Below are 11,088 nucleotides of genomic sequence, written 5' to 3'. Positions count from 1 at the left end.
TGGGAGAGATGATGGGGCAGACTCCTGGGTAAGCCTGTATGATGCTCTTCAATAAATGACCTGAATTTGTGGGTAGCCAACAATAAAAACTGGCAGATTTACATTCCTTTGAGTACTCAGGAAGTCATTGGGGAATATGTTAAGCTTAAAACATTTCAAAATTCATGAGTCAGACCCAAATTCATTGTGGAACCTGTATCAAGATTAGAAAAAATTTGTGCTCCTTTGCTTACCGATACCTTGAATTATATATGACCACATTTTCTTTTTTTGCTTGTTTTTTTTCCAAAGGAGCTGACCATCTGCATTTTGTCATGAGGCTTACATCATTAATACCCAGTTCCAGCAGCAGAGGACTTAAAAATGTGAGTGTTCACGGTGAAACTCATTAAAAGGTATTGCTATTGGGTCCTCTCCAAAAATCTGGGTAAGAGATTATCTGCTGTTTTGAAGACAAAGACTCCGGAGTCACCTCCCAGTTTTAGCAGCGTGGCTTATTCTAGTTGTTGAGACATTCCTGCTTTTTACGTGTCCCTACTGCTTGCTGTATAAACTTCAGTTCCCATCTGACTACCAGCCAGTGGCAGGAGATGTCACTGCAGCTTTTGACCTAGACCAGTGCAAATCTTTCTGTACTAATTTTATCACCAGCTTTTCAGCTGAAATTTCCCAGAAGATTTTAGTCCATAACCATCCTGACTGAAGAAATGAAGTGGATTTCAGTTGTGTCCCATTTTGCACTACATAAGCTCACTTTTAGCAATAATAAAGGAGACCGGATCAAAGGCAAAAGCCCATGTGGAAATCTTGAGGGCTGTCCCTTGCTTTCGTGGCAGGTTAGTGAAAGGCTTTACTTTAACTGATGTGATGCTGCTTTGGGGCTGTTTCCAGAGCTGGCACCTTTAACAGCTATGTTGGTGTGACATTCTCTGCTCCACACTGGTTCCTGCCTGACAGCTTCCTGCACTTGCTTGCTGGTCTCTCTTCAGCATCTCCCACCTCAGCCTGGGAGCCCACCTGCCTGCAGCTATGTTTCCTATAGACATTATCCCCAACACAAGCATGAGGGCCACAGATCTGAAGTTTAGTAGCTCCTGCCTTTTTCAGGTTTGTTCTCTTGGAGAGGCAGCAGGATTGCTCTGTCCCTCTGTGCCATTGATTTTCAAACACAATGTAAGGTGGTCAACAATCTGTTCTGCTATTAGTTTTACTTACTTTATTCCTATTCTAGGCAATCGTTTCCTCAGCAATGTCATCGCCTGCAGGTTTGGTGTTATCTCTGGCCATACACCTGTCCCCGACCTTAGTGTGGCACACCGGAGTCTCTATGCAGCCCTGAGCCACAACATAGCCTGACGTGGGAGGTGAGGCTAAATAAGTTGCATGCGACTGACCATTCCTGAACTAAGCAGTCATCTGGGATCCATTCCAAAGGGTTTAAGAAATACAGCTATATCCATTTACCTGTACAGCTCCGATTAAGCTAAGGAGCTGCAGAACGTAGAACAAGCAGTACGGCAGCAGCCTACACACTGCATAGGCAAAGAGCTGCGGGAGAAAGATCTGCTTTTCCTGAAACCCAGTCAGTAAGTGATTTGTACTTAACACGGGAAGGGAACACTGATACTTTGATCATCAGTAAGTGCTCTGCAGACAAGAAGCTCAGGTCTGCTGGCTTTATGCTACTTTCTGGCATGTTACTTATTTGTGAGAAGAAATTTAAGGTCAGACTTTGAGGTGCTTACTCAGAAAGGTTACATTAACAGTGTCTCTCTAGTAAGAATACAGGTTTGATTTTCGTTTTATCACAAACAGGAATATTGTCAAAGTAAAAGAACCTGAAATTAATAAAATTAAGGCCTTAGGGTCATGAGTTCAGCTATTTTCCTGACTTAGACCAAATTTAGCAAAAGTTGCTCAAGCCAAACAGACCAAGAACTGTTCCTTTGCAACTGCCTAAACCATGGGCTGTCTGGCAGAGAAACTGTGTGTAAATCCACCTTACCAGCTCTGACCAAGGATGTTGTCTATCCCTTGTGATAGGTCTGTCATCTGATACCGTTTTTAACCATATAACATAATATAATGTTGTATTGTTAATAAGCAGCAGACAGACAATGAAATAAAAAAAAAAATATTACCATTCTCTGCTAGAACAATCACATTTTTGTGGCAGATATTTTCTGTATTTCTTTTTCTCTCATTTTTTCAGAATATTTGTGTACATGGAAGAGAATCTCTGTTTCCAGAGAGATAATCTATTCCTGCTGCTTATACCCTGTTTGATGTCATGATCTTGGTTGCTGTGGAAATGATTAAGCTGTCATCAACAGGATTCAGATGGGGAATAAGCTCTGGGAGAAGATGATACATTTCTTCTTTTATGCAAATATGTGCAGTTAAGAATGGCAAACAAACAAACAAGCAAAATACAGAGGCAAACACCCTCCCTCTCCAGTCACTATTCAGACTGAGCACACTGCTTTAAATAAGCACATATAAAAATAAGCCCCATCCCTGGAGGTGTTCCAGGCCAGGTTGGATGGGCCTTGGGCAGCCTGATCCAGTGGGAGGTGTCCCTGCCCATGGCAAGGAGGTGGGAACTGGATGATCATTAAGGTCCCTTCCAACCCAAACTATTCTATGATCCTGTGATTCTATGACTCTATGATTCTATTTTTCCTGGGGGTGTCTAGAAAATGTCACTCATTGCTGTGGAAGTGGCAAGAGGGAGCTAGAGGTTGGTGGGTGAATCTTCATCCCTTTGTTTTGAAAGGGTACAAATTCCAAAGCAGGTGCCAAGCTCCCTTTTGTACGCTGTGTTGAACAGGTCATCACAGGTGCATTATGTTGCAAAACTAAGAGTAGAACACTTTTGGTGAGTGCAAAGGGACATGCAACATACACAGCTTCAGAGAGCTGTGTCACAGTGGGAAGAATAATGCTCCCAGAAGTTAGATGAGGTTATGTTCACTTGAGGAAGCGAAAAGCCTCCCAGAAGTACCTCTGAAGCTAATTAATACGTGTTTAGAGTCAACGGTGGTTCTCAATGGTTCTTGTGTTAACCAGAAGCTGATTGCATCTGCAATTGCATGGGGGAGGTCTTCCAGTATTTGGTTAACATACATGGGAAACAGGTTATCTAAGTTGTATATTTGTAGTTATAACTAGGAAGACAAACAGTATGAGAAGAGAAAGTCAATACTGATCTTGATAATTAGTTTAATAATGCTATGCATGTCTGCTGTGTTTTTGAAGTCCACAATGCTGCTGTCTCAGTGGTGGGTGTAAGTCAAACCCTATTACTCTTACTTTCTGGAGTCTTGGCAGCGTTAATGTCTTTAACATAGTCTGTATTCATGAGATGGGGAAAATGCTCCAGTGGAAACAAACTAGAGTTCTTTTCTTATTAGAAAACTCAAGTAAAAATGTAAGGGTTTGGCAGAATCTCCTTGTACTGTTGATCTGAAGCTCTCAGCAATCTGCTCTTTACCTACAGCTAAAATTATACAGGCAGCATAATGAGAGGTTGATATGTGTCTAAGTGGTTCTCTTATTCTGAGCTTGACAGGATGTTATAAGGCATCAGGAAAGATTAAGGATGATAACAGGAAAATCCTTCTAGAAGATCTTCCATTACTACCGATGCTTCATGGAATGTGTTGAAAGAGTTTCCACTCAATAAATATGCACCGCTTTTTTTTTGTTCTTTCTGACGACAGCTTCTCAGAAAGGACGCAGCCTGAACAATGTTTTGAATCAGGGACTTCATGATCTTTGGATGATGCTGTAAACTGGCACAAGAGCATTGATTTTGTATGTAACTTGTGCTACCTGGTTTCTGACGCCATTTGGTGCTATTATGGGGATGTTTGGGCCCCAGATTGTAGATAGCTGCCTACATCTTCCCTTGTTCCCCCACTGAGCACCAGCTCTTTAAAGAGACACAGTATTGTATCGTAGAGTAGAAATAAGCACATACACAAAGAGTAGGTGAAACTAAACATCACACTAGATCATTCCTTGCATTTCTAAACAATAGCACGAAGCATTTTAACATCTAAATTACTGCCTTGCTCCAGAGATAGAGAGGGCAGATTATATCAGTGTGCTGTAGATTATTGTAATTTTCCCCTACATCTTCTCACACACATTCATATGCAAACATGTAGAGGAGCAGTGAAAGATAGATGAATGCAAATAGGCAGGCTCAGGGGAGGTCTTAGTCCTCCAACCCAACACAGCACCTTGGATTCTGGCATCAGCTCCTGAGTATTTTTCTCAGCAAAGCTCCTCTGTACAGCCACGTAGAGGTAAAATCTTGCTCATTTGTGTGAATAAGCAGTTCATACACATACAACATGTAAATTGTGGTATTAGCCAATTGCCAGGCATGTCTGACTGCAGATGAAAGAAATATGTTGTCATTCAGCAGCAAGGTAAAGTGAATTTTCCTCTTCTTTGTTTTGACAGTCTAAAAAGAGATTTAATCTTAGATTTAGTCAAAAGTGCAAGTCACTATCTGCCTTCTTGTTATACATAATACAGTCTCTTCTCTTGAAGGTTTTATAGCTATGTAATTCCACTGACTTCATGGGAATTCTTTCTTATTTACAGCCACTGTAAGAAAGGCAGCAAGGTCAGTCACAGTGATACCTGCAAAAGCCAAAAAAAACATAAGGTGGGCTCCTCCTTGGCAAATAGTAGTGTTTTTCTATTAGAACTATCACAGGGATTTCTTATATCTCCTTATTGTTCTCATAGCGTTTTAGATGCTGTACTGCAGTTTTTGGTTTGTAACGAAATATACACAGCTTCTTCTGATGTCCTGGAGAGCAAAGAGTTAACACTGGCATGCCAATTAGAGTTAGCAAGGAGAAGTTTGGTCTGTTGGTAAGGCCACAAAGTGCCTTATGTGCTAATGACAATGGCTGTCAAACACTGCACAGATATGCCTCAGAATTAATAGATTAGTAGTTAGCACAAGAGGTCCTTTTCCATGGCTACGAGATGCAGTTACAGAAATAATGCAAATATTGATAGCAATTAATCTCAAGGCAGTTTCCCCTTCCCTTGTACCCTTTTTTTTTTTTTTTTTCCAGAGGATGGCTTTTTATTCCCAGTGTCATTTCTTAAAAAGATCAATGTCTTCCATGATAAGTTTTTTACTTGGAAATTTTATCGTCATCATCCTTTCGTCCAGTGTTTTAGACCTTCAGGATATCAAGACTGCCTTATGTAATTCATGCTTGGTGTGCTTGGGAACGTTTTAGTTGTTTAGTTCCGAAGTCTAAGTCCACAAATTGTCAGGGAGAAGGGTCACAAGCATGTTGTCATCCAGGAGACTGAACTTAAGCAAAGCGGGGTGCTTTGGGAGGCTATAGGCTTCTCATGTTCTCCTCTTGCATTAATCCTGACTAACGTAAGAGCAAGTTTGCAACAAGAGAAAAGCTCTGGCTACCTCCTTCCATGAAGAGTCTGTGAACATTCCTCGTTTAATCACCTCTTTACACCCTGCCAAATAGCAAGGAGAAGCAGTGCTTTTCACCTGAGAGTGAGCTGTGCCTCAGCAAAGGCTCATCTTATCCGAGAGGCTGCATGTTCCCAAGGTGAAGAAACCAGCAGTGTCAAACCCTCTGCAACTATTGCTGGCTAAATCCTCAGGCCTGTGTACGCGTGTTTCTGGTCTGCTGACAAAATTTCAGTGCCTCAGCACCCCTGTTCAGAGCAACGAGGATGCTTCAAATGGTGGGATTACCCACAAGCAATAACTCTTAATATCTCTGCTTCCTGCTTTTTGCCTCACAGAAGAGCTTGATGGATTGCCTTTAATTCATAGAGTAAACATATCCCATAAAAATCAGTCTTCTGAATCTTATGTATTCATACTAGATGGCTTTCCTTGAGCCTCAGCGTACTTAGCTTCTAGCAGAGTTTAGACCTCCTTGGAGTTCTCCCTGTTATTTTGCATCTTCTAGGCATGATTAGAAACGGATCTTGCAGGGAAAATGTACTCTGTGCTAGAGCTGTTCTGTCGGCTGTTAGTCATTCCATGGATTGGGAGGCTCGATCAGGTTTTCTATTCTAAGAAACATGAAAGAGTTTGCTTTCTGCAGTCTCATATTTCTGTGCATTCTCTTCTGCGTGAGTTCCCATTACCTTGCAGCGGAGGCAGAGCCTAGCAGCAAATGCACAGGAGAGAGATCATGTCCCAACTCTGGTAGAGCCCTGTGGGCATGCAGCTGGCAGAGATCCACTATTTCAATCTTTTTCTCTCTCTTCCCCTCCTTTGTAGGAAAAATACCCATTGGAATCCATGTCTGGCAGAGAGTTGGTGTTACCTCTGGACTACCAAGATGTAGAGCAAGGGAGATGAATTGTTAAAATACAACTTGAAGGCAGAAAGCACCTTTGACAAGCTCTAAAATAGTTGAACATTGTGGCTGGGGCTGAGAGGCCTTCAGCAAGACAGCACTGGGGACTGACAGAACTCAGTAAATGATGCTCTGTCAGCTTGTTTTGACCCTTCTTTCCAGGTAAGGAAAGAAATGTGTTGAGTGGAGGACTGGGAACCTTAGTGGTGTACAAGGCGAGCAGAGACAGAGACATCTAAAAGCACAGTCATTTTGCTGCACTCAGAGATCAGCAATCACCCTCCAGAATTGTTGGGCAGGTCCTACTACTGCAGATTTTGAAAGTGGGGTTTTTTTTTGCTTGTCCACTTTTTCATTTGAAGACAATCTTAAAAGACATAATATTTATTATTCTGTCTCTGTTTACATTTCAAGCAACAGCAGAAATGAGTCAATTACACTAATCCCCCTCAAAGTGTGCAGCTTACAAGTGAGTTAAAGAATTATCCAAGGACTTTTTAATCAGAACAAAGTAAATCCCCTTCCTTCAGTTTCTTCATTCAAGGAACTATTTTGCTTTCATGTGTGACTCAGGTTTACTTTGTGCTGATGTACTGTTTATCTGGACTTCAACTCCATAGCTTTATTTTGCTGTTCTATAAGTATGTCTTCCAAGAGAAAATTTATCCTGGGATTTAATATTTTGAAGAATGAATTGTCAAACCATGGCTTCCATGTGTTCAGTGTAGCACCTTAGCCCCATTATGAGGGCTTCCTTCGAGACAGAGGCTCAAAAAGAAAATTATTCAGACTGAAAGTCAAAGAAGAGTAAGTTTCAGGAGTTGCCAGAATTTGATTACTTGTTGATGCCTTTATAGAGGCAGCATTCCGGGGGACAGATTTTTCATGCAAACGCTCTCTGCTTCAGGGTGCCGGAGACTTTAATAGCCCACCTTCTTTCAGGTGAAAATCAATATATTTGGTTTCTGTTTTTCTGGTTTCTGTAGGTAATAAGGAAAAGTAAATAGAAAGTCTGACACAAAAGAGAAATGAGAGAAAAAAAAAACGCAGAGGATTTCAGCACAAGGAAAATATATGAATTTCAAAATGAAGTTCCAGATGCATGTTCGTTGATTGAGTGAGTAGCTAATATCTCAAGAGAGCCAGGAATTTGTTGATTATGTGCAGATCCAGAAAGATATTTGAAGGTAAAAAGAGAGAAAAAAAGAAAAAAAAGGGGAAAACCAGACATTATAACATACCTTTCCCTTACAGACTTTTCCTGGCTATTTCCACCTTTGCTTTGTATGCTTAATTTTAGGCTGATTTTCCACAACTGAAAATACTGAGATAGAAATCAAGAGGTTGTTTAGCAAAAACCTTGTTCCATGTTCAGTGGATCTGGTGTTCTTCTGATCTGTTTTGCTGTCAAAGTCTGAAAGTGATGCTTAATTTTTTGGCTGTAGTAATCTACAAAAATCTGCTGCATGGGCAGCATTGAAAGGGGTGTATGGGCATGCAGGCTGGTGAATATAGACAACAGTTTCATTCTGCTGAGGGTATATGGATGTGACTGTGATGAAAAAGCTCGTAATCAGCTCCCAGCCGATCCCATTCTCTGTTCCCCAGGTGCCGGCAGGATACAGTGGGATTCTGTAGTCCAATGAAACAATTTCTGTGGCTTCTCTTTCCACTTCATTGACACTGCTACCTTCAAAGTTTCATCAGGCACCAGAAAGATCCGTGATGGGCAGAAGCATGCAGAGAAACTCCAGAGGCTGCTAGAAAATCATTCAGATCTCTGTGCTGTGCCTGAATTCATCCTGGGTTTGACTTTTCTCTCTGAATCCTCTGTGCATGCTCATAGTTTCCTCTGATGCATTCACCTTCAAATGACTGTCTTGGTGCAAGCAGAAGAACCGTATACAGCCTGTCAAGAAGTCTAATGGAGCAGAACATGAGCCTTGTCTGGGGGATGTTTAGCTCTTAACAGATTGTGCTGAGCCCATGTGTGACTATACAGATAGTGTTGTGCTTTTGTCTTACCTGTGTGAAATTAACGCTGAGATTAGGTAGCACTACAAAGCATCAAAAACCAGGCTGAGATTTTTGCAAGGAGACTCATGTGCCTAACTGATATTGAATTTTAGTTGGCTATAGGCTTGTAAGTTCCTTAACAGTCTCTTTTCTAAAGGATTATCCTTTGTCTTCTTCCTGTTTTACTCCAGGCAGAATGGATACCGGTTTCTTGAAGAGTTGTTTTTAAATTTAAGACCTAAGATACGAATAAGCCTGTTTTGGAAGGGTTTGAAAATGTATAGAGAAATGTTGTTTTGATAGATTCCTTATATACTATGAGAGAGAAGCTGTGATGTTTTGTGCTATTTTAGTGACTTTTCCTTGAAAATTGCCTACTTATATATTTTTATTTTAAATATTATCTAGGATTCAGATTGTTTCATGTGCCATTAAAGACATTTATTTGCCCTGAAATCAGTAAATGTGCTTTTTGTTTCTTTGGAGTGATTTGGGCATGTACTTGATGTAAACGGATTGTTTGCCTAGTTGCTGATTTTCATTGATGTGGAGAAAACTTTTATTAACTTTGGTACCTTATTCCCAAAAAGATGATTTTGACTGTCAGAACAGTTTTCCGTTGTGTACATTTCACCATTGTTGAGAACCATCCCTGTTCTCAGGTACTTGTTTACTAAACAATGTAGGTGGTAAATATCACCTTTACAGGGAACCCAAATATATGGTGTTGAAATTTGCTTCACTTGTTTTGATTTGTGAATGACTGCAAAAAATGCCAAAAAGCGCTCTCCTCTGAGTTATACACCCTAGTGTCCTTCTGGAAGGTGATCCGGGGGCTTGCCATTACAATTTGGTTATTTTCAGTCTTAGTCAAGGCTTCAGTTATGATTTATCCGAGTTAGATGAGTACATTAAGGATGCATCAATGGAAGGAAGCAGACAAACTGTACTAAATTCAGGACTACGCCTGCCTGTTCAACTAAACCTGAGGTATAGCTGGTTGTAAATGAAAACATCTGTCCCGACACTGTGCATGGTGATGAAGACATTTTACTCTAGAAGCAGACTGTACATAATTCCAATTCTGTCTGATGGATGAGTGGTGGTAAGACACAGGTATCTCTCTAGGATCCAGTTTATGCAGGCAAAATCTGAAATAATAATGCTGTCCTACTCCAGAAGGCAAGTGAAGGAGAAAAAAAAACCAACCAACCAACCAAAGCAAAGCTTTATGAGAAGCAGATATTAGTTATTATTTGATTCACCACTCCTTCTTCCCAGTTTTTGATTGGTCACTATCATAAACCCATATATTAATTTAAAGTTATCTATTTGTTAATTTCTTTGCAAAAAATCGTTGCAAGAATAAGCATCGTATTATTAAAGAAGCTGATTAGTAACATAATATCTTATAATGAATAATTTTGTCCTTATGACCTAATTTATCTTCTGACTCAGGGCTGTGGGGAGCTGCAGCTGAGAAAATGAAAAGGAAACTACATTCCACTGATTGTTTTAATGTCATTGCTAAAATACACAGCTGGAGGGTGAAGCTTTAATTTTCTTTAGGGATACTGAAATCAACTAGAAAGAATGAAAAGGTACTTTTCAGCTTGAAATGTGCTTTTTTCTTCTGATATGTAGTTTGACATATGTCAAAATAATGTAACTGCAGTGGAGTTTAAAATCTGGGAGTCATCGAGTGGTTTAGTAGAGCAATAATTTTTTCCTTTTCAAGTTCTTATGCATAATTACCAAGAGTGACAGCAATAACTCTTAGCTGAGCTACTGTTGCCAGGAAAGCTATCTCATGACCATCATTCAGGATGTTGTTACACTGGTGAGGTTCCATTCAAAATAATACAGTGTAATTCCTATTTACCCCAGTGGGTGCACAGGACAGCAAGACGGTGACTGAAAAGCTGAACAGAAAAGTGATTTTCTCAGCTCACCTTCTGTTTAACAGAAAGATTGCTTGGAACAAGTGTGCAACGAACCACAGGCTCCTGGATCAAGCCCAGTGCTGAACAGAATGAATTCTCAATTGGAACCAGAGAAGCAGTTCTCAAGCATATGCTGATCATTGCCCTTTAAAACCAGATCCACTGAAAAATGCTTGGATGGAGCTATCTCTGCGTGGGACTGGGAACTGGTTGAGAGTGCTGTGGGGTCTTGAGGTCTTCTCGCTGCTGGGCTCTGAGAAAGGATCCAACCGTGCCCACCCAGCTAACCATTGCCCAGGGAAGTGCCCACAAAACCAATTTCTCAAGAGGCCTAAAGGTCAGAACCAGTTAAATACAGTGAAAGAGAAATGGGGTGACACACTTAAGCCCTTTAACAGCCCCAAAAGTAAGTACATATAAAAGAACAAACTTTAGTTTACACTGCCCTAAGAAATTAATTGGAATACAGGATTAAAAGTGGCAATAAACACATCATTTCACAGACTAACTGAATAAGCAGATGAAGTAATTTGCAAAACACAAAGTTGTGGAGAGAGGAAAAACTTATTATAGTTCAGGATTCTTCCTAATAAATGGAGATTCATTATACCTGTCTCCAAACAAGACTGAGGTTACATGCATGATTTTTTTACTTCCTGAGGAGATCCGCATTTGGGGCCTGGGGCAATATATTGGGTTTATAAGTGTATTTTTAAGAAAGATGTCTTCTGCCACACTATGTGACTGGGCGCAAG

General features: G+C 40.5%; 1 long non-coding RNA gene across 2 annotated transcripts; it reads left to right on the top strand.

The window, feature by feature from the left end:
• Positions 1-293: 293 nt before the first annotated feature.
• LOC128852757 (uncharacterized) lies at positions 294-8,802 on the top strand. 2 transcript variants are annotated; one of them, XR_008450804.1, is made up of 4 exons: positions 294-365; positions 6,296-6,536; positions 7,361-7,491; positions 7,983-8,802. It is a non-coding gene; the product is annotated as an uncharacterized LOC128852757 (long non-coding RNA). The 2 variants fall into 2 exon arrangements; XR_008450803.1 differs by lacking the exon at positions 294-365 and having other exon boundaries at positions 6,003-6,536.
• The last annotated feature ends 2,286 nt before the right edge of the window (positions 8,803-11,088 follow it).

This window comes from Cuculus canorus, chromosome 7 (assembly GCF_017976375.1).
Source record: "Cuculus canorus isolate bCucCan1 chromosome 7, bCucCan1.pri, whole genome shotgun sequence".
Lineage (NCBI taxonomy): Eukaryota > Metazoa > Chordata > Aves > Cuculiformes > Cuculidae > Cuculus > Cuculus canorus.
This window is presented reverse-complemented; position numbering and strand designations above follow the sequence as displayed.